The following is a 27,470-nucleotide window of genomic DNA, read 5'->3' as shown; positions in this document are numbered from 1 at the left end:
AGTAAAGGATAGCATTAAATAATAATCATAAATAATAGCCTCAAGATATTTTGGATCATGATTCTGGCATTTCTACAGCTATACCTTATAAAGGTAGTTATAACCCCATACCCATAACTGCCTAAGAAATATTTTATTTGCATAACCCATAAGGATTTCAAAATCAATAATAATGTACCAATTTTTTAAACTTTACTTATTGATTGAATGGCTGGTTTTTGGGCCACACCCAGTGGTGCTCGGGGGTCACTCCTGGTCCTGCACTCAGAAATCACCCCTGGCAGGCTGAGGGACCACATGGGATGCCAGGAATCGAACTGCGTCCATCCCCAGGTTGGCCACATGCAAGGCAAATACCCTACCACTGTGCTATCTCTCGAACCTCAAATGTACCAATTTTTGGATTCTACTTCCACCCCCATTTTTTACTCTTAAATCTCTGAAATTAGTAACTTATAATTGATGGTATATGCCTTATGTAATTTTAATGCAATACTCTAGTGATAGATGTATATCACATGTATTGTATGCATCTATACACACATATATAAAGGCGTCTTTAACAATGTTTAAAATAAGATGATGGGCCAGAAAAATAGCACAGCAGTAGGGTGTTTGCCTTGCAAGCAGCCGACCCAGGACCGACAGTGGTTCCCCAGGCCTGCCAGGAGCAATTTCTGAGTGCAGAGCAAGAAGTAACCCCTGAGCACCACCGGGTGTGGTCACAAAAAAAAAGAAAGAAAGAAAGAAAGAAATACACCAATGAAAACAGTATAGTCCTGAGTTAAATTCTAGAATTATACACGATCAAAGATCGTTATCAAACAGTTTTACTTTGCTGAGTTTTGTTCCCTCTTTGTAAATATACATAATGTTTTCTTACTGTCTCAATTATATACCTACTGTTACTCAGCTCCAAACTTCCCCTTTTATTTTTGTGACAATCAGGTTAAGAGAGCAAATTTGCACAGTTTTGCAAATGGAAGACACACATAGGCAAGGCAGAATGTAAAAAAAAAAGGACTTCTGGGGCCACAGCAATAGCACAAGGGAGAGATGACAATACACAGCTCCTTTTATTTATTTTTGTTCTTTCTGTTTTGCCTCTTCCCACAAGACTCCATAGGGCTTACAGGGGGAAATCAAGTAAAACATTATATATAACCAAAAAGTCAGAGCAGACAAAAGATAAATTAGACTAAAATGACAAGATCCAGAGTAATTCATTGGGTGATAAATTCCCCCTAATTTCATTATAAGAGAGAATTTAACCTTCAAAGGGCTTGAAACATAAGAGAAATGGACAACATGGTGAGACATGAAGAGAAAATGCAAATCAACTGTTTCTAGGAAAAAATTTTTTTTTCTCTTGAAAGCAGCCTACCTAGGTTCAATCCCAAATGATCTGAAGAGCACCACCAGAAATGACCCCAAAGCGCAGAGCCAGGTTTGGCCCAAAAACCCAAAAAAAAAAAAAAAAAAAACCCAAAAGGACATTTTTGCTTTCCAGCTCTTACCTAAAGTATTAGTTGGTTCTAGCCTCAGTCATCTTTTGACATTCCCAGGACTGCTAGATCTTCAAGGATCTGAATAAGACCAGTTACTCTAGACTTAAAACTTATTAAATCTCTCAAAAGTGGTTTTTTATTTTGTTTGTTCATTTGTTTGTTTTTGGTTTTGGGGTCACACCAGGCAGAGCTCTGAGGTTACTCCAGGCTCTGCGCTCAGAAATCGATCCTGGCAGGCACGGGGGACCATATGGGATGTCGGGATTCGAATCACCTTCTGTTTAAATTGGCTGTTTGCACAGCAAACACCCAACTGCTGTGCAATCTCTCAGGTCCTTAAAATTCTCAAAAGTTTTTAAAGTACCAAATCCCCTGCGGGAGCCTGCCTCTGTGATCCTTGATTCTAATAACTACTTCTTCTTTTTGTTCTTCTATGAAGTGTTCGCTATTTCCTGCAGATTTGACTGTGGTACCTCAGTCAGCATCCTTTTTTTATTGTTTGCTTGTTTATTTTGGTTTTTGGGGCCACACTCTGTGGCACTTAGAAATTATTCCTGGCTCTGCCCTCAGAAGTCGCTCCTGGCAGGCTCAGGGGACCATATGGGATACTGGGATTCGAACCAGGTCGTCTCTGTATTGGCCACATGCAATGCCTTACCACTGCACTATTGCTTCAGCCCAGCATCCTTTTTTTTTTTCCTTTTGTCCTTTGTAGTGGTGGTAAAGGTATACTCCCAAGCAATACTAAAGAAGCCTACAGTTCAATCCAATGAGATGTAGTGTTGCTTGAGTACTGTGGTACCAGGACTTATGTGGGCCACTGTGTGCTTATACCTTTACTTCCTTACACACACACACACACACACACACACACACACACACACACACACACACACACACACTCATTCATTCACTCACTCTCTCTTTTTAACATATTATTCTTGTAAAAACTAAGTAATCAGAGGCTGGAGTGATAGCACAGTGATACAGCATTTGCCTTGCACACAGCCAACCTGGGACAGACCCAGGTTTGATCCCCGGCATCCCATATGTACCCTGAACCTGCCAGGAACCATTTCTAAGCCCAGAGCCAGGAGAAGCCACTAAGCACCAGCTGGGTGTGGCCAAAAATCAAAAACAAACAAATAAACAAACAAAAAAGTAACCAAATCTGACCAATTAAGTGCCCTATATAATTCCTTTCATAGATTTTCTTTCTCTGAATCAACTTGAACTGTGGACTCCCCACCCTCACTCCAGAAAGTTGTACATCTGGAACTTAACAAGATAATGACCTTTTAAAAAGACCATTTATATACTGTTTTAATAGACACCTATTTTAATCCATTCCCAGCTCTCTTTTCAACTTACCACATGCTAACATAGGCAATGCAATACATTATCTGTTCAAATAAAAAAGCATAATAAAAATTTTCACACAGAGTAAAATCCTACTTCAGATGGATTTAAATAACTGTTCCTGGGGGTGGAGTGACAGTACAGTGGGTAGAGCAGTAGCTGATCCAGATTCAATCCCTGGCATCCCACGTGGTTCCTCAAGCATGGTAGGAGTAATCCCAAGTTTCCAAAAAACTAAAATAAGAGAAAATTCAGGGCAGGAGCAATAGGACAGCAGGTAGGGCATTTGCCTTGCATGTGGCTGACCATGTTCAATCCTTGGCATCCCAAATGGTCCTCGATCCTGCCAGGAGTAATTTCTAAGCACAGAGCCAGGAGTAACCCCTGAATGCCAAGCTAGCAGTTAGGGAGGGAGGAACGGGAGGGAAAAAGAAAAGAAAAAAAAATCCTCAAATTGAGTAAAACTCATACCAAAGTCAGAGAAAGATGTTATATAAGAATGAAAGAAGTAGAATGCCTGTCTCAAATACAGGCAGTGGTGGGGTGGGGGCATTAGTGGTGGGAATGTTGCACTGGTGAAGGGGGGTATTCTGTTTATGACTGAAAGCCAACTATAAACATGCTTCTAATCATGGTGCTTAAATAAAGATTTAAAAGAAAAAAGGAGGGGCCGAAGAGATAGCACGGAGGTAAAGTGTTTGCTTTGCATGCAGAAGGTCGGTGGTTCGAATCCAGGCATACCATATGGTCCCCTGAGCCTGTCAGGAGCGATTTCTGAGCATAGAGCCAGGAGTAACCCTTGAGAGCTGCTGGGTGTGACCCCCCAAAAAAAAGAAAAGAAAAAAGGAAAGAAGGAAGGGAGGGAGGGAGGGGAGAGAGAGAGAAGGGAGGGAGGGAGGGAGGGAGGGAGGAAGGAAGGAAGGAGGGAGGGAGGGAGGGTGGAAGGAAGGGAGGGAGGGAGGGAGGGAAGAAAGGGAGGAAGAAGGGAGGGAAGGAAGGGAGGAAGGAAGGAAGGAAGGAAGGAAGGAAGGAAGGAAGGAAGGAAGGAAGGAAGGAAGGAAGGAAGGAAGGAAGGAAGGAAGGAAGGAGAGAGAGAGAGAGAGAGAGAAGAAAGAAAGAAAGAAAGAAAGAAAGAAAGAAAGAAAGAAAGAAAGAAAGAAAGAAAGAAAGAAAGAAAGAAAGAAAGAAAGAAAGAAAGAAAGAAAGAAAGAAAGAAAGAAAGAAAGAAAGAAAGAAAGAAAGAAAGAAAGAAAGAAAGAAAGAAGAGAGGTCAGTTTCTGCCTTGGTGTGCTTGGAGACACCGTAGGGATAAGTGACTGATTCTATGACCCCATGGGAAAAAAAAAAAAAAAAGAAAGAAATAATATACACGATAACACCAGCCTCACAGGAAAAACCACTCCTAGGGATATACCCTAGAAACACAAAACACAACATAAAAATGCCCTATGTACTCCTATGTTTATTGTAGCACTATTCATGAAAGGAAAAGGAAAGGGAAAGGACAGGACAGGACAGAACTGAATAGAATCTGGAAGCAACCCAAGTGTCCTACAACAGATGAGTGGCTAAATAAATGTGGCACATCTACACAACTAGAATAGTATGCAGCCGTAACAAAAATGAAGTCATGAAATTTGCTTATACATGAATGGACATAGATTCTTAAGAGTCAGAAGGATACAGCCACCAGTTTAGCCTCCAAATAGGATTCCCCACCTTTTACAGAGTATATTAAAACATGGTTTTTTTTCTGGTTTCTCTCATTTCTGCATTTTAGTGAAAACAAGAGGGAGCTAACTTCTTTGTGTTTGACCCACCTAGGTTGGAAGAAACCTGGATAGGTTCTGCCCCAACCTGTTCCCTACCCATTGGTTAGTCCTACTGTTCCCAATAAAGATTGTGTCCCTAAAAAAAAAAAAAAGAGTCAGAAGGAAAGGGATAGACAAAATAATCTCACTCGGGGCTGGAGAGGTGGCACTAGAGGTACGATGTCTGCCTTGCAAGTGCTAGCCAAGGAAGGAGGTTCGATCCCCCAACGTCCCATTGGTCCCCCCAAGCCAGGGGCAATTTCTGAGTGCTTAGCCAGAATTAACCCCTGAGCATCAAATGGGTGTGGCCCAAAAAAACAAAAAAAATAAAATAAAATAATAAGGGATCTCACATCTGTGGGATATAATAAAAGTAAAAAATAAATAAATAAATAAAGTATGGTAATGCTATCCAGACATAATAGAGATGAGGATTAGGGGGACCAGTCCATTGTAGGAAGCTTGGCACAAAGAACGGAAAGAGCAGTTAGAGTAGAAGGGTCTACTTATGAAAGGGGTAATTAGAACAAATCACTCTGGACAAGAACTGGGTGCTAAAAGGAGATAAAGTAGTATGCACGGCACCTTTTCATTAACAGTGCAAACCATGGTGTCAAAAAGAAGACAGAAAGAGAGTAAGTGAGTGAAATAAAATGGCTCCCCCAGAGGGGAGGGTGGGTAGGAGAGACGAGAGCATCAAGAAGGGTGAAAGAGGGGCCGGGCGGTGGCGCTAGAGATAAGGTGCCTGCCTTGCCTGCGCTAGCCTTGGATGGACCGCGGTTCGATCCCCCGGCGTCCCATATGGTCCCCCAAGCCAGGAGCGACTTCTGAGCGCATAGCCAGGAGTAACCCCTGAGCGTCACCGGGTGTGACCCAAAAACCAAAAAAAAAAAAAAAAAAAAAAAAAAAAAAAAAAAAAAAAAAAAAAAAAAGAAGGGTGAAAGGAAAACTGGGGATATTGGTGGTGGTGGTGGGAAATATGCACTGGTGAAGGTTGTACATTGTATAACTGAAACTGTATCATGAACAACTTTATCTGTGGTGTTGGAACAACTGGTCAACCACATGCACAAAAGCAAATTCAGACCTCCAATTAACATCATGCACAAATGTCAAATCCAAATGGATTAAAGACCTAGATATCAGACCCCAAACCATAAGGTATATAGAACTAACTACACATATGTAAAACACTCCATGACATTGAGACTAAAGGTATCTTCAAGGAGAAAAAAATAAGTGGAAGCAGATATAAACAGATGAGACTATATTAAGATAAGAAGATTCTGCACCTCAAAGGAAATAGTAATGAGGATATAAAAAGCCACCCACAGAATGGGAGAAACTATTCACCCAATACCCAACAGAAAATGAGCTAATAGTTAAGATATACAAGGTACTGACAGAACTTAACAAGAAAAAAAAAAATCAAACCCCATCAAAAAATGGGAAGAAGAAATGAATAGACCCTTCCTCAAAGAAGAAATACAAATGGCTAAAGGCACATGAAAAAATGCTTCACATCACTAAACAGGGAGATGTATATCGATACAACAGTGAGGTACCATTTCATGCTGGCAGACATCACAAAGAACAAGAATAATCAGTGTTGGCGGATGTGGGTAGAAAGGAACTCTCATTCACTGCTGGTGAGAATGCATTAATCTTTATGGAAAACAATATGGAGATTCCTCAGAAGGATGGAAATTGAGTTTTCCTATGATCCAGCTATACCATGATTAGTGATATACCCTAGAAACACATACACAAAAAGAAACAATGCAAAAATGCCTTCTGCATACCTATATTCATTGCAGCACTATTTACAACAGCCAAAATTTGGAAACAACCAAGATAACCTTCAACAGATTAATGGCTAAAGAAACTGTGGTATAAATAAACTGTGGTATATATACACAATTGAGTATTATGCAGCTGTCAACAAAGATGGAGTCATGAAATTTTCCTTACATGGATGGACATAGAAACTATTATGCTGAATGAAATAAGTCAGAAGAAGAGAGAAAAACATAGAATAGTCTCACTCATCTATGGGATTTAGGAAAAATAAGACATTATAGTAATAATACACAGACAATAGAGATGAGGGCTGGAAGGACTGGCCCACAATATAAAGTTTACCACAAAGAGTAGTGAGTTCAGTTAGAGAAATAACTACACTAACAACTATCATGACAATGCTACTGAGTGAGAAAAATAGAATGTCTGTTTAGAATACAGGTAGGTGGTTGGGAAGGAGGGAAATGGGCATTGGTAGTAGGAAAATTGCACTAGTAAAGGGTGTTGTCCCTTTACCCAACTACAAACATGTTTGTAATCATGGTGCTTAAATAACTATATTAATTTTTTAAAAAGAATAAAAAGAAAAGAAAAAATGTTGTGGTCCTTAAGGAGGTAGATATACTAATGAGGGCTATGGTTTTGGAATTGTGTATATAAGAAACCATCATTAACAGTATTGTAAATCATAAAACCTAAATCAATTTATTTAAAATGTTAAAAATAACTTAAATAAGAAAGAATGGGGGGGGGGGGTTATATTGGGCCAGAGAGATAGCTCAAAGGGCTAGAATATATGGTTGGCATACAGAAGCCCAGGATTCTATCCCCAGCACAACATGATCCTCTAAACACTGTTAGGAGCAACTAAACCAAGACTTGGACCTATGCACGGCCATGACCTTCCCAAACCAAACAAATGAAAATCTTATTATTTGGAGGAGGAAGAATTCTACTGTGCTCAGAAATTATTCCTGGAAATGTTCAAAGGACCATATGGGGTGCCAGCAATTGAACACAGGTCAGCTTTATGCAAGGCCAGTGTCTTACCCACTTTACTATCTTCTCATACTTAAAAGTAAGTACTATTTTGTTTTTAATGATGAAATTCTTCATAGAACCACTCCAGAAGCGAGCATCAACATAAAACTCAGCCATAAACTGATCTCAAAATATTCACCTCTTGGGGCCAGAGAGATAGCATGGAGGTAAGGCATTTGCCTTGCATGCAGAAGGACAGTGGTTCAAATCCCACCATCCCACATGGTCCCCTAAGCCTGCCAGGAGTGATTTCTGAGTGTAGAGCCTTAGCGCTGCTGAGTGTGAACCCCCCCCCCCCCAAAAAATATTCACCTGTTGTCTACCTTTTATAAGATAGGAGAATGCTGGTTTCCAAAAGAGTAACCAAGAAAAAGAAAGACAAGAGATGCAAAAGAGGGCCCGGAGAGATAGCACAGCGGTGTTTGCCTTGCAAGCAGCCGATCCAGGACCAAAGGTGGTTGGTTCGAATCCCGGTGTCCTATATGGTCCCCCGTGCCTGCCAGGAGCTATTTCTGAGCAGACAGCCAGGAGTAACCCCTGAGCAAAGCCGGGTGTGGCCCAAAAACCAAAAAAAAAAAAAAAAAAGAGATGCAAAAGAGGGGCCAGAGAGATAGCATGGAGGTAAGGCATTTGCCTTTCATGCAGGAGGTCATTGGTTTGAATCCCGACGCCCCATATGGTCCCCCGTGCCTGCCAGGAGCAATTTCTGAGCCTGCAGCCAGGAATAACCCCTGAGCACTGCCGGGTGTGACCCAAAAACCAAAAAAAAAAAAAGAGAATCCAAACAAAAAAAGTGAATTCCCAAAATAACTATACAAAATTAGGCTCTCCAGATAGATATATACTGTATGTGTGGGAAGGGTGTGTGTGTGTAATAAATGCATATAGCTAGAAGATTGCAAATCAAACTAGCACCATGGCTGTTCAATAGTATAGTGGGTAGGGTGCTTGCCTAGCATATAGCTGACTCAGGTTTGATCCCTCATATGGTACATTGAGCCAGGAGTGCAGAGCAAGTAGTAACACCTAAACACTGTCAGATGTGACCAAAGTGGGGGGGGGGGGGAGAATACCTCAGCCAAGTGTGTGAATGACCCTGATCATCCCAACAACAATAGGACCTAAAAAAGAATAAAAGAAACAGATGTGCTCGCTTCGGCAGCACATATACTAAAATTGGAAAGATACAGAGAAGATTAGCATGGCCTCTGCACAAGGATGACACGCAAATTCATGAAGTGTTCCATATTTTTTAAATAAAATTAAAAATAAATAAATAAATAAATAAAAAATAAATAAATAAAACAAGGCCGGAGAGATAGCATGGAGGTAAGGCATTTGCCTTTCATGCAGGAGGTCATCGGTTCGAATCCCGGCTTCCCATATGGTCCCCCGTGCCTGCCAGGAGCAATTTCTGAGCCTGGAGCCAGGAATAACCCCTGAGCACTGCGGGTGTGACCCAAAAACATAAATGAATAAATGAATGAATGAATGAATGAATGAATAAATAAATAAATAAATAAATAAATAAATAAATAAATAAATAAAAATTAAAAAACAGACAACCTGCCATATTTCAAAAGAAAACCTTATACATGTATTACATAGATAGATATAAATACATCTGGGGTTTGTTCATATATGAAAACATTGTTTCTACACATAAAATAATATTATGTATAAAACACATTATTATATAACTTGATTGCATTAAAAAGCCATGTCAAACATATCATAATGGATGTCATGAATATGCATGCGTACATATAACATATTGGTGGCTTGTTACATATTTGATTCTTAGTAGAGATTTTGCTTGATTTTTCTCTCCAAAGGGTAGAAGAGTTTAAGTGAAAGAGAAAGGAGAAAAAAAATGATTGTTGTAAAAAAGTAATTTTGACAATACAAGTGATTGGGGCAGGGGATGGATTGTTTCTTCTGCTTTTTATTTTTTTAACCAAGATCCAGTTTAATCTTCAATTTTTTGTTTGTTTCCTTTTTCAAAATAAAGATCCAGATTGGGGGGAGGGGAGGGTGACAAGACGGAGGAAGCAGAGACTAACAGAGAAAACTTAATGCCATCAAGCACTCAGGTTTATGTCAATTCTCTGATGAAGAGGAATATAAACTTGCAACAGGCCTAAAAAAGTACAGACTTGGGGCCGGGAAGGTGGTGCTAGAGGTAAGTCTGCCTTACAAGCGCTAGCCAAGGAACGGACCGCGGTTCGATCCCCCGTCGTCCCATATGGTCCCCCCAAGCCAGGGGCGATTTCTGAGCACATAGCCAGGAGTAACCCCTGAGCGTCAAATGGGTGTGGCCCAAAAACCAAAAAAAAAAAAAAAAAAAAAAGTACAGGCTCATTTTGCCCTCAGTCAGGTGAGGTGAGGTGAGGTGCTCATGATAAAAGAACCTGGCATTATTAACCTTCAACTCCAGTCTGTGGCTGCCCAGTATCACAAACCAAACAATGGAAGCAGGTACTGTTTCTGTCCCCCAGAGACATATCCCCAAAATTCTCTGCAAGACTACCTGCAACATGAGGCTACACATGTTCTCTCCACTCCAGCTGAAGAGAATTTACTTGGAGGGGGGTGGGAGGACAGAACACAACAGACCCAAAAGTGATTGGCATAAGTTGAGCAAAATCCTTTAACATAGAAGGTGCCTGTTTTTAATTTATCTTTAAAATCACAAGAGGGGTTCATGTATCTTTGGTTCAAAATGTGAACCAAACTTCAGAATTCGAAGGTCCAAAACTCAGGTGGAAACAAGACCATTTTTATTAATTTCCTTTTGAAAATGTCTGTAGACATAAAAACGTTTCAAATATCCCATAAGTATCAGTTTCTATATTGCCCAAATACACAACCTAAAACTTACCTTTGAAGCATGTAATAAGTCATCTCCTTATATTTGTCTGTGGTACCTCCCATCTCAGGACAGCAAGGAAATGAAAGCATTTTCTTCAGATTTTGGCCGTGTAAACACAAGGTGCAACTCGTTCTCCTGTTGTGGCTGCTTTAGAACCCAGGAGAACAAGAGATACTATACTGTCTGCTACTTCTTGGCCCAGCTTCAGTCAGTATTCCTACTAGCCTCAAACTATATTCTTTGGTGTACTCTGTCCCCAATTTCCGTATTTACCCACCTCTCTTTGTTCTATTTTCCCTGGCACTTGGCTCTAGCACAGAATTAACTGATTCCCTAAGGAGTACTGAGAGAAGGAAGAACTACAAAAGCTTGTATAACTAGAAAATGAATCCTCGCTATCCTAGCTCGGTATTCACAGCAGCAAACAGGTTTCAGCCAAAGTCACTTTCTTCTGACAGTTTTGAGAAGGAAGCTCCTCCAGCCTCTTCTAACTGCCAGGAGCACGTGACAGGAGAGCCTGGGGCAAGAAGAAGAAAGTTTACTAGGACAACTAGTTAACTAGTTAAGAAAATAATGGGATCGTGAAATTCAGAGGGAGGAGAAGAGCACAGTCTACACAGGTAATTTCTGAATCCAATCAAAACAAAAGTGATACTATCAGACTGCAAGAGAGATAAAGCAGGTCAGGCAATTAAGAAAGCACTTGAAGGGAATCAAAAAAAAAAAAGACTGAAGTAGCTAAACAATGGGTTAAGACAAAATGTGAATACAAACCTGGACAGGAAGAAGGGGAACACAGAAAAACTTTAGACTAGAAGGTCTAATTCATTCTAAGCAGGAATGAAAAATTTCAGTTAAAAGGCTGGATATAACAGATATAGAGTCTGAGATTCCAGTCAGGCAGAGGCCCAGTCAGCCCCATCTCTTAAATGCAGAGTCAAGAAGATAGCTCAAGAAGTAGATTATAAAGCCACGTGTGAGGGCCTGGGTCTGAGACCTAGCACATGTGGCACCTAACCACCATCATGCACCATCAGTGTAATCCTGGTGACCCCTGAGAACAAAATTGCCAGGCCAACACTGCCCTGAGCTTCCTAAACTCAAAATGATCCTTATATTTTAAAAAAGGAAGATTGGTTGCTATATAGTCATACAGACCTCCTTTTTTGTTTTGTTTTGTTTTGGGGCCACACCCGGTGACACTCAGAAACTGTTCCTGGCTATGGGCTCAGAAATCGTTCCTGGCTTGTGGGACCATATGGGACGCCAGGGGATTGAACGGTCTGTCCTAGGTTAGCGTGCGCAAGGCAAACCCCCTACCGCCTGCACCACGGCTCCAGCCCCACACAGACCTCCTTTAGGGTTTTTTTTTTTTTTTGTTTCTTTTGGAGGGGGTCACACCCACTGGCACTCAGTGGTTACTCCTGGCTCTGCGCTCAGAAATCGCTCCTGACAGGCTCAGGGGACCATATGGGATGCCAGAGATTGAACCTGGGTGGTACTGGGTTCGCCTAGTGCAAGACAAACACCCTATCACTCTGGCCCCAGTTTTTAATTATATACATGTTCATGACATTGCTGCCCTGTAATGGAAGAAAAGACTCTAATAGCTAGATTTATAGAATTAAAAGAATTAGAAACAAGGCCTCAGGAATGACATAACTGACCATGGTTATATGCAACATGATTCATGTACCAAGATGAATCTTTCTAGGAAACCAGGGGATGGATCAATGGCATAAAGCATAAGCCTTGCAAATGTGAGGCCATGAGTTCAATCCCCATATACCAGATGTGGTCTCAGTAGATCTGCTATCTTGGACCTCTGGTACTGCAACAGAGTGTAATCTGCAACACACCACAGTCAGCTGTGTGCAAGCACCATAAATGAAAGAGCAAGAAATGAAAGCAGCAACAACTGCTACTAAAAAGAATGTGAGCACCACAGTGAGAAATGTGAGCCACACCACGGAAGTATGAGCATCACAGCAACTACAGGTGAATACTACAACCCAAATGTGTACGAGCACCACAAGGGGTGCGGGGGGTGTTTCCTTAAGAATTAAAAAACTGGGGCCAGAGAGATAGCACAGCGCCGTTTGCCTTGCAAGCAGCCTATCCAGGACCTAAGGTGGTTGGTTCGAATTCCGGCGTCCCATATGGTCCCCCGTGCCTACCAGGAGCTATTTCTGAGCAGACAGTCAGGAGTAACCCCGGAGCACCGCCGGGTGTGGCCCAAAAACAAAAAAAAAAAAAAAAAAAAAAAGAATTAAAAAACTGGAGTTGGAGTGATAACACAGATAAACACAGTGTTTGCCTTGCATGCAGCAGATCCAGGACAAACCTTGGCTCGATCTCCAGCATCACATAGGGTCCCCCAAGCCAGAAGTGATTTCTGAGCACAGATCCAGGAGTAATCCCCTGACTGTTCCCCTGACTGTTGCTGGGTGTGACTCCACGCCCCCACACACAAAAAAGGAATTAAATAACTAGGGGCCTGAGTAGGAGCACAGTGGTAGGGCATTTGCCTTGCAGACAACTGACCCAGGACAGACGCGGGTTCAATCCCTGGCATCCCATATGGTCCCCCAAGCCAGGAGCTATTTCTGAGCACAGATCCAGGAGTAACCCCTGAGCACTGCTGGGTGTGGCCCAAAAATAAACAAACAAACAAACAAACAAAAATAAAAGAATTTAAAAAACTAGGGGTCAAAGTGATAGTACACTGAATATGGTATTTGCCTTGCATGCAACCTGCCTGGATTTGATTCCCAGCATTCCATGATACCCAAAGCACTGACAAGAGTAATTTGAGTACAAAGGCAGGAGTAGCTCCTGAGCACCTCCATATGTGGCTCAAAAACCAACAAAAATAAATAAATTTTTAACTAACTGTGCTGGAGAGATAGTACAGTGGGTAAGGCTTTGCAACTGGCCGGCTCAAGTTTGATACGGCATATGGTCCTGAAGTCAACTAGGAGTGATCCCTGAGCACTGAGCCAGGAATAAGGCCCCACCAAAAAATAAAATATATCAATAAGGGCCCGGAGAGATAGCACAGCGGCGTTTGCCTTGCAAGCAGCCAATCCAGGACCAAAGATGGTTGGTTCGAATCCTGGTGTCCCATATGGTCCCCCGTGCCTGCCAGTAGCTATTTCTGAGCAGACAGCCAGGAGTAACCCCTGAGCACCGCCGGGTGTGGCCCAAAAACCAAAAAAAAAAATATATATATATACATATATATATATATATATCAATAAAAATAAAGGAAGTTGGGGCTGGGCAGTGGCGCTGGAGGTAAGGTGCCTGCCTTGCCTGCGCTAGCCTAGGACGGACAGCGGTTCGATCCCCCGGCATCCCATATGGTCCCCCCAAGAAGCCAGGAGCAACTTCTGAGCGCATAGCCAGGAGTAACCCCTGAGCGTCACAGGGTGTGGCCCAAAAACCAAAATAAATAAATAAATAAATAAATAAAGGAACTATCCTTTTTCATAATAATGCTGAACATAGTGGCCAGAGCAATAGCGCAGCAGAATGGCATTTGCCTTGCATGCGGCTGACCCAGGATGGATGTAGGTTTGATCCCGAAAAATCCCATTTGGTCCCCTAATCCAGGAGCGATTTCTGAGCATGTAGCCAAGAGTAACCCTTGAGTGTCAACGGATGTGGCCCATAAACAAACAAAAAAAATCTGGACATAAGTAGTTAATAATTTGATGACATTCAGGATGAAAACTTAAATATTGACTTTCTGAAAACATGTACTAAAACAGAAGCACACAAATAACCTGGAGCACAGATGGAAGAATAACAAAGATAAGATGAAAACTTAAAACAAACAAACCTGGAGGTTAGGGACATTCACATGGCCCAGATAAAAAAAAAAAACTATATAACACAATCACCCAGTTATATAAAAGATAGAAATCCTGGGTTGTTTACTGGTACCTACTTACTAATTTGCATTCATTCCTTACAGTCTGGCAAAGCCAGATAGCCCCATTTACTTCTTCAATTAAGGAACAAAACTGATCAAGAGGCACCTTCCTATAATCTCTAACATGTCTCAAAAAATGGAGCACTGGGGCCTTTAAAATCAAGATGCTCCCATGACCACAGAGAAACAATTCAATTTTACAAATATCTGATAGCCTCCAGGTGCTGGCACTCTGCCTTCCTTATAGAAATCCAACAATCAAAAAACAAAGAACTGCACATACAGTACAGGTTTCGCATTCAACTGTAACAGAAAAAATACACAAAAGAGAACAAGCTATAACCAAGTTTCACCAAAGGGGTCTTTCTAAACAACCAAACACTAGAACAGCAAAACCCAGATCCAAAAACAAATCTAGTTTCAAATTTTTAAGGATGCTGCTCACAATCCTTCTGTAATAATACAACATAAGAAATCTTTTTAAAAAGCCACATCCGTTTCTCCAAATTCAAAGCATCCCCATTTTAATTGACCAAGAACAGAAAGTGTCCAAGGTAGACACATACCTGGCACAAAATCCAACTAGAAGCCCACACTGCTCCCAGCATTGTAACATGCCAGGCACCCAGGATGACGTAGCAACTTATCCAGCAGACAGTGATGCATTAGCAGGCTTGATTGCAATGCAGTCTGAGTTACGCTGCAGTACACGGTGAGAGGCTGTTTTACACTGGAGCCTTTTCAAGCAGAAATCTCAGACCAAAGGATGTATCTCTGTTGAAAGACCACTGATTGTGTATGAAAAGATTGGGCTGTGAATTCTAAATTTGTCTCGCTGATCTATGCCTGTCCTCGTGACACTGCCACTATGGCTTCATAGCAGATTCTCAAATCAGGTAGCAGAAGTCTTCCAACTTGGCTCTTCTTTTCCAAATCTGTTTTGTCTAAACTAGGTCATTTGGGTTTCCATGTAAATTTAAGAATAAGATCACCAAAATCTAACATCCCAGTCCCCCAAATAAAGCCTGCTAGGGGATTCTGCTAGAGGACTATGAATTTATAGATCAAATGAAGAGAAATTGTCATCTTGGCAGTATTGATTTTATTTTTGTTTTTGGGCCACACCCGGTGACATTCAGAGGTTACTCCTGGCTATGCACTCAGAGATTGCTCCTGGCTTGAGGGACCATATGGAACACTGGGGGCTCGAACTAGGTTAGCAGGTGGTTAGCGCATGCAAGGCAAATGTCCTAACACTTGCGCCACCGCTCTGGCCCCCAACAGTATTGATTTTTGGTAAAACCTTAACCACATACTGTCTCTCCATTTATTTGGATGTTAATTTTTTTCAAAACAGTGTTGTTCTACTTTGTTATTGTTTGTTGTAGGGCACAAGAGTTCCTCATGGGACGACAGTGCGCCGAGAAATAAACCCAGTGAATTACATCTGCTTTACCTCTTGTGCCACGAACCTGTCCCCTATTTTTCCCCACTATTCAATGGTTTTTTGTTTTCAGTACTTTATGTTTTATTTTAGCATAACATCTCTATTTTGTATAAAGAATTCATCACAGTCAGCATCTTCTATTCCTTCTACCCATGCCCTTTTTTCTTCTATGATTTACATTTAGTCTAACCATTTTGTTTTCTTACCTTGGTTAATCTACATTCTAGAGAAGAATGATAACAGCAGGTAAATTCTTTCACTTCCTTTCCTATTTCATTTAGTATAATCACTTCAGGTCCCCATCCATTTTAATCCAAATGGCATAAATCCATCTTTTTTTTAATGGCAAAAAAGTATTCCATTATCATTACATAGCATCTTTATTCAGATATCAGCTAATAAGTACTTAGGTTGATTCCTTGTTTTGGCTACTGTGTAAAAAGCAGCCTATGTTCTATTATCTTCCATTAACAAATTTTATACTCTTTTAGTAAAATTATTCCTAAGGTGTTTTTAAATGCCACTGTATAAGTAAAATATAATTTCATTTTTTATTGAATACATAGAAATACAACTGACTTCTGTATGTTAATGTAATTGCCCGAAGCCTGACAAAATTCATTTAAATCATTCAAACAAATTTACTTAGGTATACTTCATAAACCAAAGGTTTCACACATTTAAAATTTCAATTATTTTAGTACAACCACAGAGTTGTGAGCTATTATTACAATCAATTTAGAATATTTTCATATGATCCCCCAAAGAAACTTCATACTCAGTAGCAATAACTATTTCTCCCAAACTTTCTCAAGAACTAGGTCACCATTAAGATACTTTGACATTATATTAAAGATTTGCCTATTCTGAATATTTTATATAAATGAAATGATATAATATGAGGGGCCGGAGAGATAGCACAGCGGTAAGGCGTTTGCCTTAAATGCAGAAGGACAGTGGTTCTAATCCCGGCATCCCATATGATTCCCCGAGCCTGCCAGGAGTAATCCCTGAGTGCTCCCGGGTGTGACCCAAAAACCAAAAAAAAAAAAAGAAAAAAGAAAAAAAAGAAGGAAATGATATAATGTGGCCTTCTGTGACTGGCTCTTTCACATTTTTGTTTATCTTGGTTGGTGCCACACCAGGTAGTTCTCAGGGGACCATAACAGATGCTATTAATCAAATTTGGGTCGGACAGCCACACACAAGGCAAGCACTTGAACTGCTGTACTATCATTCCAACTTCTGGCTCTTTCACACTTGAATTAGTATTTCCAATATAGCATAATTGGTATTTCATTTCTTCTTATGATCAGATACTACTCTGATGGATATATTACATTTTGTTCATTTAGCAGTTGATGATTGTTGAGTTATTTCTACTTTGTCGCTATTATGAATAATGTAAGAGCAATAGAACAGCAGGTAGAGCACTTGACTTGTATCAGCTGACCTGAGTTCAATCCCCATACCCCAGAGGGTCCCCGAGCCCATCAGAAGTAATCCCTAAGTGCAGAGTTAGGAGTAGCTCCTGAGCACTCCTAGGTGTGGTCACAAAACAATACAAAAGCTTAGAGATTAATGCAGAAATATGCAAAGCTACATTTTTATTTCATGAGTATAAAATTAGGAGTGAAATTGCTGGATCATATAGTTAATTTTGTTTTGGTTTTGGCTTTTGAACCATATCCAGTAGTGCTCAGGAACCACTCCCAATAGCACTTGGGGAACTTTTGATACTAGGGATCAAATCTAGGCTCCCACAGCAAAGCAGAGTCCTTTGAGTTATCTCTCCCCAGACATGAAGTATGTGTTAACACTCCATTATTTATTTTCCCTTCAGATTTTGGGTCACATCCAGCAATACTCAGGTTATTCTGGGCTCAGAGTCTGAGGATCACTACTGGTGGTCTGGGATCGTGTAGTATGAGTAATCAAACCTGAGTACCCTACATGCAAAACATGTGTTCAGTTTGTTAAGCTATCTCCTAGCCCTATGATTTTCTTTTTTAGGGGGGGTTAAGGATGTGGAGTGGTTTGAGGTTTTTGTTTTGTCTAGGGACCATTTCCACTGTGCTCAGAGCTTACTCTCAGTTCTATGACTCCTGGTGGTCATCATATGTGGTGCTGGGGACCATATGTGGTACTGGGAATTGAACTAGGGTTTAACTTAAATATACTGTCAGATAATTTTCTAAAGTGTTAATTTACATGTGCTATATGACCTTCTTGTGTATATGTTATATGTATGTGCTATATGAACATTCCTTGCTAACACTTGATATCAATACTCAATTTTAGTCATTTTGGTTGTGATATTTATTTCAATGTGATTTTTAATTTGTAAATCCTGACAACTAATGATCATAATTTATACCTTTTCAAAAATTTCTTTGAGTATCTTCTGTAATGTCTAATTTTTTCCCCAAATATTTCTAACAAGACACTGGAAACTAAAATATTTGTTGTTGTTGTTTGGGTTTTGGGCCACACCCAGTGATGCTCAGGGGTTATTCCTGGCTACGCGCTCAGAAATCGCTCCTGGCTCGAGGTAACATGTGGGATGCCGGGAATAGAACCAAGGTACCGTGCTTGGTCAGTCACGTGAAAGGCAAGCGCCCTACCGCTGCGCTATCACTCCAGCCCCTGGAAACTAAAACATTTTTAATGATGTATAGGGTTCTGGAAGTTGCATAGTTTAATATCCTTCTATGAGCAACTTATAGGACAAGTAGGCAAAACACACATCAAAAAAAAAAAAAGATGCAGAACTCAACTTAATGACACATATTAAACTATATAGCCAATAGTTTCAAAACATATGTTCTTTGCAAGTATTGAGAAAACGTCATCAAAATAGATCACATACTTGATCATAACATTTATTTTTCAGGCTGAAGGAATGGGGTGACAGCAGCAGTGCCTGAGCATTATTACTGGCTCTGCTCAGGAATGATCCTTGGCAGTGCCTGAGAGACAATATACAATATGGGGGATCAAACTGGGATGAGAAGTATGCAAGGCAAGTGCATTACCTCCTGTACTATCTCCCTGGCCCTGAACATAAAGTATCAACAAACTTCAAAGATTTAAAATTACATAGTGTATATCCTCTAGTGCTTAATCAATAGATTAAACTGAAGATCACTGGCAAAGATATTAAACGAATCTAAGTAATTTTAACATTCTCATGTCTTTAAATTGAAGAACACTAGGCTAGACTCAATGGCAAAGGACATGCTTGCATGCATGAGATCTGGCTTTAATCCCCAGCACCACAACCATATAACACTTAGTAAATACACTTCTAAATATAGTGTAGGGGAAATTATAGCAAGGGTCCAGGACATGACCCAAGAGCTTGTTCTGCAATCATGAGGCCCCTAGTTCAATTTTGAGTATCATACACCTGCACTGAGCATGGTCTTGGCAGATCTGTTGCCAGGGACTCCTGATGCATCAGTAGTGGATATGATCTCTAGTTAAGCACATGCCTCATGAATAAGCATGTTACAGAGAGCACCACAAGTGAATATGTGTGAGCACTGCAACCAGGTGAGAACACACATTCTCAGCAAGCACAATCTGCAATCTCTACAAAATGATGTGACACCGCCCCCTCAAGCCCTGCAGTCACGCATGTAAGCACCACAATCAAGAGCATTTGCAACACCCATCATAACAACAACCAAGAGTAGAAAAAAAAATGTAAAAGGTGAAAATGAGGAGTTACTCCTGGACCTGAACTCAGGAATTAGGACCTGATCAGGGGACCATATGGGATCAAACCCAGGTCAACCACATGCAAAGCAAGTCAGTGCCCTGCCTACTACTGCATTATCACGTTGCCCTCAACACCACATCAACTTTGGGAGAATATATTGGGATAAATGGGTATTTAAATACAGAAATGCACACGCTGTAAAGTATAGAAAATAGTTTGTTGCCGTTGTTTTAGGGCATATGCAGCAGTATTCAGATCTTACTTGTGGCTCTGGAATCAGTGGTCACTCATGATGGTACTCAGGGGATTGACTATATGAAATGCCAGGGATTCATTGCAAGTCAACTACATGAAAGGCATTCAGTTCTATCCCACTGTACTTTCTCTCACTGTCCCAGTATAAAATACTAACATTACATCCCAGACCTACTAATTATTTGTTCATTTTCTAAGTAAGGTTGACCTCTTGAATGATACCTACCCCTAGGCTTTTTCAGAACTTCCCTTCCATCTGGGTCTCAGCAATCTCCATTCTAACCTCTGCCATCTCTACATTTCTGCACCCTAAATCATCAAACCCTCTGCTTGATCGGTCATTCTCCAGCTCTGTCAGCCTATTCCACAGAAGTGTCCTCACAAAAGGTGAGGTTGTGGTAAGAAATCAGAGACCCTTTAATCAAACCAGAGAAGAAGCAGAACCAAGATCGCAAAAAAAGGAGCTCCATAATCCACAATGGGCCTCAAAATGACAAACCCGAAATAAGGAGTTGTTGGGAGAGGCTAGGCAGGGAAGGGAAAGAGAAGAACTCAGCCTAATCCTTGAGAAAGCTTCCCCAAGGGCAAACTACAAAATTTCACTCTTTCAGAGCACAGCAGCAGATACAAAGAAAAGTCATGCAGAAGCCGGCCATGCAGAAGGTTAACTGAAGAAAATATAATAGCATGGAAGACTCACCAATATCAAACAGCTACATAACTTCTAAGATAGTAATTTTTAGAGACACTAGGATGTTTAATGAGCTCAAAGAAACAATGGTACAGATAGTGAAAGCACAAGAAAGAATGTGAGTAGAAATGAGAAAACTACCATCAAAAAACTAATGAACTAAAGAGTATAGTAGGTAAAATAATCTCAGTGGAAAGCTTCAGCAGCAAATTAACAACTGTTAAGAAAAAAGAATCAATGGACTCAAAGATGAAATGCAGGACATCCCTAGAAAACAGAGATTTAAAAAAAAAGTTTGAAAAGAAATAAGCAGCATACCCAAGAACTGTGGGATGTATTCAAGAGGAATAAAATATGAATGTCAATCTCTGAAGAATATAAAGGTGAATTTGAAAACAAAACTGGTGTCAAGAGTGATAGCACAGCAGTAGGTAGGGCTTTTGCGTTGCACGCAGATGACCCAAGATGGACCCAGGTTCGATCCCCGGCATTCCATATGGTCCCCCAAGCCTGCCAGGAGCGATTTCTGAGCACAGAGGTAGGAGTAAACCCTGAGCACCACAGGGTGTGGCACAAAAAAAAAAACAGAAAAAATAAAACTGATCCAAAAAAATCCTAAAAATATCCCAGAGAGGTGCAGATACCTAGGTTCAAATGATCCAAAGGGTCCCAGAGAAAACGCCCCCCAAAAATAGAAGCTACATTATAATCAGAATGATAAAAGTAAAAGACAATATTCAGAATATTGAAAATCAAAAAAGAAATTTATATGACAAAGAAACTAGCAAAGAATCAGAGGTCTATCTAATCCAACTCCACAAACCAGATATAGGTTTGATATACTGGATAAAAAAAAAAAAAAAAAAAAAAAAAAAAAACACAAAGAACTGGGGCCAGAGAGATAGCATGGAAATAGCCTTGCATGCAGAAGGTCAGTAGTTCGAATCCCAGCATCCCATATGGTCCCCCGAACCTGCCAGGAGAGATTTCTGGAGCATAGAGCCAGGAGTAACCACTGAGCGCCGCTGGGTGTGACCCAAAAACAAAAAACAACAACAAAAAAAAAAAGAACTATAAAATGAACACCTCACCAAGAATATTCTATCCAGCTAGACTGTCATTTTGTCATTCACATTTGAAGAAATGATACAAAGATTCATGGATAAGCAATAGCTCAGAAAGTTCATAGCCTATTTTACATGATTAAAGGAAGTTCTTTAAAAGATAAGATAAACTTCACAAACATGCATAACTTCTACAAAATGATAGCAATAAATTCCTTCATCTCAATAATCTCACTCAATTTCAGTGTCAATGTCAAAGCCTAAACTCGCCAAACCAGAGAGAATGAGTTTCAGGAGGAATTAGAAAACTGAGCCCAACTTTCATTTGCCTACAAGAGACACACTGGACTAGTCAAGATAAACTTTTGCTGGGGTGGCCATACTTATATCACATAACATAAATTTCAAGTTGAAAGAGTCAAATAGGAGCACAGATATTTATTTATTTTCTTTCTTTCTTTTTTGGTTTTTGGGTCACACCGGAAGTGCTCAGGGGTTACTTCTGGCTCTATCCTCAGAAATCGCTCCCGGCAGGCTTGGGGGACCATATGCGATGCTGGGATTCAAACCACCATCCTTCTGCATGCAAGGCAAATGCCCTACCCCCATGCTATCTCTCCGGCCCCGATATTTATTTTCTTTTTTTTTTTTGATATTTATTTTCTAATAAAAAATCAGCAACACTCACAACCTTCTAAGCACATAATGATGGGCCTCAATATTTAAAACAATTGATAATAGACTGAAGGAAGATATTGACAGCAACAAAGTAATAGTAGGTGACTAGCATTCCTCAATCACTGCTTGATAGATCAATCAGGTAAAATTCAACCAGAAAGACTAGCCTTAAAGGAAGAAATGGAAGAGATGGGACTGGCAAACTTAAAAGGACCTCTTCATTCTTCAAAAGTTACATACACATTCTTCTCCAGTGCACATAAGACATCCTCCAAGAAAGACCACATGCCAGGTCACAAAACATATCACTCTAAAATGAAGCCAGAGAGGACCATAACAAAAACAACAACAACAACAACAACAACAACAACAACAACAATAATAATGATATAGCAGATAGGGCACTTTGTCTTGCATGTCGTCAACTCGGCTTCAATCCCCAGCATCCCACATGAATGATTCCCCAAGCAATGCTAGAGGCCTGAGCATAGCCAGATGTGACAAGAAAAAAGAAATGAAACAGAAATTATATCAACTATCCTTATCCTCTCAGACAATGATGCTTTGAAAAAAGAAATTAATTGCTACAAAAAATGGGAATGAGGGGCCGGAGTGATAGGACAACAGTAAGGCATTTGCCTTGCACGTGGCCAACACAGGATGGACCATGATTCAAATCCCGGCATCCCGTATGGTCCCCTGAGCCTGCCAGAGTAGAGCCAGGAGTAAGCCCTGAGCACAGCTGGATGTGCCCCAAAATAAAAAAAAAAAGGGAATGAAATAAAAGGGAATGAAAGGACCGCAAATACTTGAAAATTAACCAAACTATGATTTTTATAGTTCATTTGGGTTTTCAAAAAAAAAAACCAAAAAGCTGAGCCTTCAACTAAGACTGACTTTATCAAAATGGTTAGAGCAGTATCACAGTTTGCCTTGCATTAATGGCAGATCCAGACTCAAACCCCGCCATCCTATATACTCCTCCACCCCATTATCACCAGGTGTGATTCCTGAGTGCAGAACCAGGAGTAGCTGAAAGCATCACTAGGTGTGGCCCAGAAACAAACAAAAAGATTACATGCATTAAAAGGGGAAAGGGGTGGCCGGTGCGGTAGCACTAGAGGTAAGGTGTCTGCCTTGCCAGCACTAGCCTAGGATGGACCGCGGTTTGATCCCCCGGCGTCCCATATGATCCCCCAAGCCAGGAGTGACTTCTGAGCGCATAGCCAGGAGTAACCCGAGCGTTACCAGGTATGGCCCCCCCCCAAAAAAGGGGGGAGTGAAGGGTTTGAAAAACAGTAGTTCTGTCAATAAAAACATGGAAGCCTGACAACCTGTTCATTTGTTTGCTTGTTTTAATTCACTTCTGTGTTCATTCCAGGGCCTGATGAATAGATGTTTGGTATTTTTTTTACCCCCTCTCCCAATGTTTGATATTTTTAAAAGTAGAAAAATTGCAGGCCAGAGCGGTGGCACAAGTGGTAAGGCTTCCCTGAGCTAGCCTAAGACGGACAGCAGTTCCATCCCCCAGAGTCCCATACGGTCCCCCAAGACAGGAGCAATTTCTGAGCATCACCGATGTGCCCCCCCCCCCAAAAAAAAAGTAAAAAACTTGGTCGGAAGCAATAGCACAGCAGTAGGGAGTTTACCTTGCACAAAGCCAACCTGGGTTTGATCCCCAGCATCGATATGGTCCCCCAAGCCTGTCAGGAGTGATTTCTGAGCCCTGAGCCAAGAGTAACCTCTGACCACCGCTAGGTGTGGCCCAAAAACAAAAAGCAAAATAAATAAACAAAAAAGAGTGAGAATCTGAATATTGGAGCAAACAGTAGGGCTTTTGCCTTGCACACACTAACCTAGGAAAGACCATGGTTCGATCCCCAGGCATCTCATATGGTCCCCCACGCCAGGAGCAATTTCTAAGAGCATAGCCAGGAGTAACCCCTGAGCGTCACCGGGCGTGCAAGGCAAACGCCCTACTGCTTGCACCACCGCTCCAGCCCCTCAAAATTACTTTTTTTTTTTTTTTTTTTGGTTTTTGGGTCACACCCGGCTTTGCTCAGGGGTTACTCCTGGCTTTGCACTCAAAACTCAGCCCTGGCAGGCAAGGGGGACCATATGGGATGCCGGGATTCGAACCACCGTCCTTCTGCATGCCAGACAAATGCCCTACCTCCATGTTATCTCTCCAGCCCCAGAATTACTTTTTTTTTTTTTTTTTTTTTGGTTTTTGGGCCACACCCGGCAGTGCTCAGGGGTTACTCCTGGCTGTCTGCTCAGAAATAGCTCCTGGCAGGCACGGAGGACCATATGGGACACCGGGATTCGAACCAACCACCTTTGGTCCTGGATCGGCTGCTTGCAAGGCAAACGCCGCTGTGCTATCTCTCTGGGCCCAGGATTACATTTTTTTAAATAGCATATTAAACTGAAAAATTGAAAGATGATGCTAACATGTCTATGAAAGAGAAAATAATGTACAACAGAAAAAGAATTCAAATTGAACAAAGCCAAATTAATGTTAAGAATGAAGGAAAAAATTGCTATCAGGAAGAAGGCAGGACTCACTACTCATCCCAAACTATAAAACCAAACTGAGCCTATTATTAAGTTTATATCAAAAAATTTAAGTTTGGATAAAACAAATAAATCCTTTGAAAAAATTTTTATTTTATCCAAGAATTACCAGAACATCTGAATAGGCCTAAATTTATAAGAACTGAGTGGTAGCACAGCGGTAGGGCATTTGCCTTACATGCAGTTGACCTAGGACCGACTACGGCTCGATCCCCTGGCATCCCATATGGTCCACAAGCCAGGAGCAATTCTGAGTGCATAGCCAGGCGTAACCCCTGAGCGTCACAGGGTGTGGCCCAAAAACCAAAAAAAAAAAAGGATATTGCTCTGAGATCATGAGTCAGTGAGTGACTGAAAAGATGGGATGGGAGTATTGAGGAAGAGTGGATAAAGAAGGCAATATGGAGTGAAAATAAAATATGAGGGGCCGGAGAGATAGCATGGAGGTAAGGCGTTTGCCTTTCATGCAGGAGGTCATCGGTTTGAATCCCGGCGCCCCATATGGTCCCCCGTGCCTGCCAGGAGCAATTTCTGAGCCTGGAGCCAGGAATAACTTCTGAGCACTGCCGGGTGTGACCCAAAAACCACAAAAAAAAAAAAAAAAAAAAAAAAAAAAAAAAAAAGAATAATTTAAGATACTATTGCTTTTGATTTTACTACATCTTTATCTTCATCTTTGGCACTCCTCCTTTCCATCTCTTACTCCTCTTTATCTTCTTTGCCTCTCTTTTTTCTTTGCCTCTCTTCTTTCCACTATTAAAGTTGGGCATTTGGGGCAAGCCTGTCATAAAAAAGATGTTATAGTCTCACCAGTGTATCATGGCAGAAGAAAAGTGATGTGGATCTTGTCTATTATTGGTGATGCTAACTTTGCTTACTTATTTTGAGTGATATCTGTAAGGTTTGCCACTGGACCACTACTATATTTTTCTCATTGTAACTAATAGGTATTTTTTTTTTTTTTTTTGATTTTTGGGCCACACCCGGTAATGCTCAGGGGTTACTCCTGGTTATGTGCTCAGAAGTTGCTCCTGGCTTGGGGGACCATATGGGACACCGGGGGATCGAACCGCGGTCCGTCCAAGGCTAGCGCAGGCAAGGCAGGCGCCTTACCTTTAGCGCCACCGCCCGGCCCACTAATAGGTATTTTACTTGGAGACATTGAAACTATGTATATATCATCCTTTTCATAATTCTTGACACAATTACTGCAATCATAGCTGCAAACGATTTTTTAAAATGTTCATCCTGTATCTATATTCATTACTTGGATGTCTATATAAGAAAGAACTTTCCGGGCCAGAGACATAGCATGGAGGTAAGGCATTTACCTTGCATGCAGAAAGGTGTGGTTCGAATCCCGGCATCCCATATGGTTCCCCGAGCCTGCCAGGAGCGATTTCTGAGCGTAGAGCCAAAAGTAACCCGTGAGCACTGCTGGGTATGACCCCCCACCAAAAAAAAAAAAAAAGAACTCTCCATTCTCTCCAATTTATTCTTTTCCTTCTTCTTTTTTTTTTTTTTTTTTTAGTTTATTTCAAAAGCCTAAAAGAGTATACAGTGCATAAGTCACTTATCTTGCAAGATGTTCTCCTGCATTCAATCCAAGCACCACCAAGAGTGATCCCTGAGCACTGAGACAGGAGTAAGTCCTTAGCATCACTGGGTATATCCAAAAAATAAAAATGGTAATATCTTAGGTCAGTGAGATAGCTCAATGAGCTGGAATATAATTTTTGCATTTAAGAAGTCAAGGTTTAATCCCTGGAATCTCATGATTACCTGAGAACCACTAGGAATGATCCTCAAGCACCAAGCCAGTAGTCACCCTCGAGCACTGCCAGGTGTGGCACAAAAACAAACAAACGGTTGGTATCTTATGCTAAATTGCAATAGAAATCAAGAGGCAGAAAATCTAGTTAGGCAACCTGGCTAAGTAATCCAAGGAAGAGTTGACAGGAAATGAATATACTAAAGATTAGAGAAAAACAACAGAATTGAAAAATCATTTTGCAAGTTTCTGGCTTGGACAGAGGTAATTATTAGTAAAACATAGAAAACTGAGGGCTGGAGATAGATGTCTGAAAGAGCTGGAGTACATACTTTGCATATGAGATGCCCAAATCCTGGCATTACATGATCTCCCAAACACCACCAGGTGTGGCTCCAAAAAGAAACAAAAGAGATATGAATATATGGAAGATTATAGGAAGAGCAAATTTATAGATAGAAAAGAGAAAAAAGTTCCATAGAAAGTGAACTTCTGGGGGCGGAACTGTGGAGCAGGGTGTAAGCATCTGCCTTGCGCGCACTAGCCTAGAACGGACAGCAGTTCAATCCCCTAGCGTCCCATATGGTCCCCCAAGCCGGGAGCAATTTCTGAACGCATAGCCAGAATTAACCCCTGAGCATCACTGGGTGTGCCCACCCCCCAAAAAAAAAAAAAAAAACACCATAAAACCAGAAAGTGAACTTCTTAAAAATAATCTAGGACCTGGAGAGATAGCACAGCGGCATTTGCCTTGCAAGCAGCTGATCAAGGACCAAAGGTGGTTGGTTTGAATCCCAGTGTCCCATATGGTCCCCCATGCCTGCCAGGAGCTATTTCTGAGCAGACAGCCAGGAGTAACCCCTGAGCAACGCCGAGTGTGACCCAAAAACCAAAAAAAAAAAAGTCTAACACGGGACCGGTGAGGTGGCACTAGA

The 27,470-nt window shown here is 41.1% G+C and overlaps 1 protein-coding gene and 1 non-coding gene across 2 annotated transcripts in view; one reads left to right on the top strand and one right to left on the bottom strand.

The window, feature by feature from the left end:
• Positions 1-27,470, bottom strand: part of ACACA (acetyl-CoA carboxylase alpha) — a 276,321-nt gene that overhangs the window by 226,379 nt on the left and 22,472 nt on the right. The gene's annotated exons all lie outside the window — the stretch shown is intronic.
• Positions 8,666-8,772, top strand: LOC125996182 (U6 spliceosomal RNA). The gene has a single exon (XR_007491226.1). It is a non-coding gene; the product is annotated as a U6 spliceosomal RNA (small nuclear RNA).

The sequence above is a fragment of the Suncus etruscus genome, chromosome 1, assembly GCF_024139225.1.
Source record: "Suncus etruscus isolate mSunEtr1 chromosome 1, mSunEtr1.pri.cur, whole genome shotgun sequence".
Classification (NCBI taxonomy): domain Eukaryota; kingdom Metazoa; phylum Chordata; class Mammalia; order Eulipotyphla; family Soricidae; genus Suncus; species Suncus etruscus.
This window is presented reverse-complemented; position numbering and strand designations above follow the sequence as displayed.